The sequence below is a fragment of the Chiloscyllium plagiosum genome, unplaced genomic scaffold (assembly GCF_037043375.1).
Source record: "Chiloscyllium plagiosum isolate Xiang-an unplaced genomic scaffold, Cpla_swu_hap1 HiC_scaffold_84, whole genome shotgun sequence".
Lineage (NCBI taxonomy): Eukaryota > Metazoa > Chordata > Chondrichthyes > Orectolobiformes > Hemiscylliidae > Chiloscyllium > Chiloscyllium plagiosum.
Window position 1 is genome coordinate 380,171 of NW_028270223.1, and position 6,000 is coordinate 386,170.

A 6,000-nucleotide genomic window follows, 5' to 3' on the forward strand; every position below is an offset into this window, starting at 1 on the left:
GACTAAATGTTTGTGCCACAGACTGCGATGGCAAACTCCGCTAAAAAGTAATCCTTTAAAGCCGGTAACATGACGTAATTGGGGTACATCGTGGAAAAAGATACTTCGGTGGACCTCATCCGTGCTCACCACATCGCCAAAATTAAACAAGTCCCGTTCCCCAGCATTTGGCCCCAATCCCTCTAAACGCATCATATCCAGAAACTCACCCGATTACCTTTGCAATTTTCTGAGTGTAATAGCCTCCTCCACTTCCTCTGGTAGATCATTCCAAACACGCACAACCTTCTTTGTGGGAAATGTGCCTCAGGTCCTTTGTCACTTTCAGCCCAATCACCTTAAAGCTATGCTCTCGAGTTTTCAACTCACACCAACTTGGGTAAAACTTAGTTAACCACCCTTCCATAAGGTCATGTCGCAGCTGTTACGCTGCAGGGAAAGTCGTCCCAGCCTATTCCACCTCGCCCGACGGTACAAACATCGACGACAGCTTTGTCTATATTTTGTCATCAATTTAACGTGTCTTTTTTTTTTACGTTTTCAAGATGTCAATTACGCTGGACAACAACGAGCTATTGGAAACAAAAAGGTGAAACGTAGAACGGATTCAACTTTCAGTGTTGGACGCCATTGAGTCGCAGCACTGCCGACTCCGGCTTGTTTCTGTAGTGTAGTGGTCATCACGTTCGCCTCACACGCGAAAGGTCCCCAGTTCGAAACTGGGCAGAAACTGCTTTGTTCTTCAACTGCAGCCTTTTACATGGACAAGAGCTGAGCTTTCTTGCATGCTTTCCCATCTGCATACCAGCCTTCGAATTTGCTTGAACAAATCTGCTCTGGTAGTGAAATGTAATGCAATTCCATTTAATTACAGTGCAAAGCGTTGTTAAGTTTTTCTCCAACCTGGTTCTGATCATATGCCATTCTGTTGGAGAGTGTAGTTACCGCCTTCTGATCCTTCCACGAAAAGCAGTACCGCATTTGCCTTCCTTGCGCAGGCGGCTCGGTTCAAAGACAGGAAAGAAGCAGATGCTCTGGTGTCACAGCGCACCACGAATTCCTGAACTTGTCTGTTTGTCAAATGTACCCCAAGGTCGTCTCAGAAAGACCTCATTTGGAAGCTGTCAATCGTGATTCAACGTGCGAGAATTGGCACCAGATATCCTGAATCATGTTTTGGAGCAATTCGCACGTTAGTGGCTCATTCAATCAGCAACAGCAATGAAAGAAATTGCACGCTCAGAGGAACCTTTCGACTTGCGCATTCATAGCGTCGCTAGTATTAAGGTCCGCCCCGAGATCTAAGTCATGTTGGAACTGAAACGGAGGAATCGACAGAGAGGCTACAGAATGACATCGCATCCATTTGGTTTTCTTTAAATTACTGACGAGCAGGAAAATGTAAACGGGGAGGGCGAGTGGAGAAGTGAGGCAGTTGCAGCTCTGGTGAAATTCCTTCTTTGTGATTCACTCAGCAACCAGAGACGTGAAGGTGACTCAGGCGTGAAAGCTCTTCACATCGAGAACAAAAAGCACTCAAGGGCAGTTAGCACCTCTTCCGGAGTGGGGGGTGCGGTGAGGTAATTACCTTGTGACTTCTGTTACTATGTTCAGAAACTGCCGTTTTGATTGAGGTGAACAGAAACTGCATTTCTAAAAAGCACCATGGAATTTAACAAAATTTATCGAGTCGCTTGTCGTCGATTCCCACATAGGTTTCCAACGCAGTTGGTATCCATGTGGCTCATGTCCAGGTGTGAACATCTCTGCAGCACATTGCACGGTTAAGGTAAAAGGCAAGGAAAGTCGCTTCTAGAACTGGCTCCGAGGTCAGAGCATCCTCACAATGTGATCTGTCGTTCTCGGATTGTAATGTTACCTCCGGTTTTCGGGTGGAGAACATTCTTTGGGACTCTTATTCTGAAAAAAAAAACAGACACAGTGACTGAAACTATGCTGCACGGTATGATGTGGATTACGGCCTGCTCAGGTTTGTGCATTTTCCCTGTAGTCCGGTGTGTTTGGTGTTCCGTGTAAACGTGAAAGTCGTCCTGTTTCGAGCAATGGGTGAAATCATTTAGCAAAGCGAGATTCGAAATTGCAGTAATGTCAAGCAGCTCATGGTTATTTGACCAAATCATAAGCGAACCCATATTCTTAAGCACTCACAGATACATTTGTAGCTGAAAAGAGTCTGAGAAGATAGACTCAGTTTACCATTGATTTTTGTCTGGATTGATGGGCTATCAATATCTGCTGCGAAATTGACATTGTAGCTGTGCCAGTCCGAGAGGACATCCCAGCAGCTGTGCGAGTCCGAGAGGAATCATGGAACCCTTATCATGTGACTTTGCATCTGTTGTTATGCAGGAGCACAATTGGAAATACAAGAAAATAAGAAGGCGCGGCCGGCTGGTAGTGTGGCCGAGCGGTCTAAGGCGCTGGATCCAGGTTCCAGTCTCGAAAGGGGCGTGGGTTCGAATCCCACCACTGCCATTTCTGCTGATCAACTCCAACGCTGCAGCTTGTTAAAATGCTGTTTCGGTGCCCACTGTATATTGATGTTGAAAACAAAAGTTAAAGGGGTTTGCTTCCCAGGGAACTAACTGTGGTGTGGGATACTGCCAAATATTTCAAAATGTCTCTACTGTCATGATCGTGTTCGCCTCCCGCTCGGAAAATCGCAAACAGTTCTGCCATCCCAGGCAAGTTGAGCTTTTTGAAAGAGTCGTTTGGAAATGCCCTGTTGTTAGTTGTGAGATTACTTTATGACTCATGCCCTCGGACTGTTTCACATTTAGCATTCATGCATCTCTGTGTCTGAAAATGCATGGGATATGCCAGTTTGTTTGTGTTCCGTGTTAAATGCTTTCTGTTTTGCGATTCGCTCAATACATTTCGATTTAACAGGGTTTCTGAGGTAACTTCCAGCAGCAAAAATTCTCAGCAGAGGATCTGGGAAAATTTCGCAGAGTATGGTCAGTCGGAGCTAAAGTAAGGAAGTCGTTCGTTTCTGCAGTGTTTCACAATACTACCTCTCCCGTGAGCAATCGAACAGACTAAATGTTTGTGCCACAGACTGCGATGGCAAACTCCGCTAAAAAGTAATCCTTTAAAGCCGGTAACATGACGTAATTGGGGTACATCGTGGAAAAAGATACTTCGGTGGACCTCATCCGTGCTCACCACATCGCCAAAATTAAACAAGTCCCGTTCCCCAGCATTTGGCCCCAATCCCTCTAAACGCATCATATCCAGAAACTCACCCGATTACCTTTGCAATTTTCTGAGTGTAATAGCCTCCTCCACTTCCTCTGGTAGATCATTCCAAACACGCACAACCTTCTTTGTGGGAAATGTGCCTCAGGTCCTTTGTCACTTTCAGCCCAATCACCTTAAAGCTATGCTCTCGAGTTTTCAACTCACACCAACTTGGGTAAAACTTAGTTAACCACCCTTCCATAAGGTCATGTCGCAGCTGTTACGCTGCAGGGAAAGTCGTCCCAGCCTATTCCACCTCGCCCGACGGTACAAACATCGACGACAGCTTTGTCTATATTTTGTCATCAATTTAACGTGTCTTTTTTTTTTACGTTTTCAAGATGTCAATTACGCTGGACAACAACGAGCTATTGGAAACAAAAAGGTGAAACGTAGAACGGATTCAACTTTCAGTGTTGGACGCCATTGAGTCGCAGCACTGCCGACTCCGGCTTGTTTCTGTAGTGTAGTGGTCATCACGTTCGCCTCACACGCGAAAGGTCCCCAGTTCGAAACTGGGCAGAAACTGCTTTGTTCTTCAACTGCAGCCTTTTACATGGACAAGAGCTGAGCTTTCTTGCATGCTTTCCCATCTGCATACCAGCCTTCGAATTTGCTTGAACAAATCTGCTCTGGTAGTGAAATGTAATGCAATTCCATTTAATTACAGTGCAAAGCGTTGTTAAGTTTTTCTCCAACCTGGTTCTGATCATATGCCATTCTGTTGGAGAGTGTAGTTACCGCCTTCTGATCCTTCCACGAAAAGCAGTACCGCATTTGCCTTCCTTGCGCAGGCGGCTCGGTTCAAAGACAGGAAAGAAGCAGATGCTCTGGTGTCACAGCGCACCACGAATTCCTGAACTTGTCTGTTTGTCAAATGTACCCCAAGGTCGTCTCAGAAAGACCTCATTTGGAAGCTGTCAATCGTGATTCAACGTGCGAGAATTGGCACCAGATATCCTGAATCATGTTTTGGAGCAATTCGCACGTTAGTGGCTCATTCAATCAGCAACAGCAATGAAAGAAATTGCACGCTCAGAGGAACCTTTCGACTTGCGAATTCATAGCGTCGCTAGTATTAAGGTCCGCCCCGAGATCTAAGTCATGTTGGAACTGAAACGGAGGAATCGACAGAGAGGCTACAGAATGACATCGCATCCATTTGGTTTTCTTTAAATTACTGACGAGCAGGAAAATGTAAACGGGGAGGGCGAGTGGAGAAGTGAGGCAGTTGCAGCTCTGGTGAAATTCCTTCTTTGTGATTCACTCAGCAACCAGAGACGTGAAGGTGACTCAGGCGTGAAAGCTCTTCACATCGAGAACAAAAAGCACTCAAGGGCAGTTAGCACCTCTTCCGGAGTGGGGGGTGCGGTGAGGTAATTACCTTGTGACTTCTGTTACTATGTTCAGAAACTGCCGTTTTGATTGAGGTGAACAGAAACTGCATTTCTAAAAAGCACCATGGAATTTAACAAAATTTATCGAGTCGCTTGTCGTCGATTCCCACATAGGTTTCCAACGCAGTTGGTATCCATGTGGCTCATGTCCAGGTGTGAACATCTCTGCAGCACATTGCACGGTTAAGGTAAAAGGCAAGGAAAGTCGCTTCTAGAACTGGCTCCGAGGTCAGAGCATCCTCACAATGTGATCTGTCGTTCTCGGATTGTAATGTTACCTCCGGTTTTCGGGTGGAGAACATTCTTTGGGACTCTTATTCTGAAAAAAAAAAACAGACACAGTGACTGAAACTATGCTGCACGGTATGATGTGGATTACGGCCTGCTCAGGTTTGTGCATTTTCCCTGTAGTCCGGTGTGTTTGGTGTTCCGTGTAAACGTGAAAGTCGTCCTGTTTCGAGCAATGGGTGAAATCATTTAGCAAAGCGAGATTCGAAATTGCAGTAATGTCAAGCAGCTCATGGTTATTTGACCAAATCATAAGCGAACCCATATTCTTAAGCACTCACAGATACATTTGTAGCTGAAAAGAGTCTGAGAAGATAGACTCAGTTTACCATTGATTTTTGTCTGGATTGATGGGCTATCAATATCTGCTGCGAAATTGACATTGTAGCTGTGCCAGTCCGAGAGGACATCCCAGCAGCTGTGCGAGTCCGAGAGGAATCATGGAACCCTTATCATGTGACTTTGCATCTGTTGTTATGCAGGAGCACAATTGGAAATACAAGAAAATAAGAAGGCGCGGCCGGCTGGTAGTGTGGCCGAGCGGTCTAAGGCGCTGGATCCAGGTTCCAGTCTCGAAAGGGGCGTGAGTTCGAATCCCACCACTGCCATTTCTGCTGATCAACTCCAACGCTGCAGCTTGTTAAAATGCTGTTTCGGTGCCCACTGTATATTGATGTTGAAAACAAAAGTTAAAGGGGTTTGCTTCCCAGGGAACTAACTGTGGTGTGGGATACTGCCAAATATTTCAAAATGTCTCTACTGTCATGATCGTGTTCGCCTCCCGCTCGGAAAATCGCAAACAGTTCTGCCATCCCAGGCAAGTTGAGCTTTTTGAAAGAGTCGTTTGGAAATGCCCTGTTGTTAGTTGTGAGATTACTTTATGACTCATGCCCTCGGACTGTTTCACATTTAGCATTCATGCATCTCTGTGTCTGAAAATGCATGGGATATGCCAGTTTGTTTGTGTTCCGTGTTAAATGCTTTCTGTTTTGCGATTCGCTCAATACATTTCGATTTAACAGGGTTTCTGAGGTAACTTCCAGCAGCAAAAATT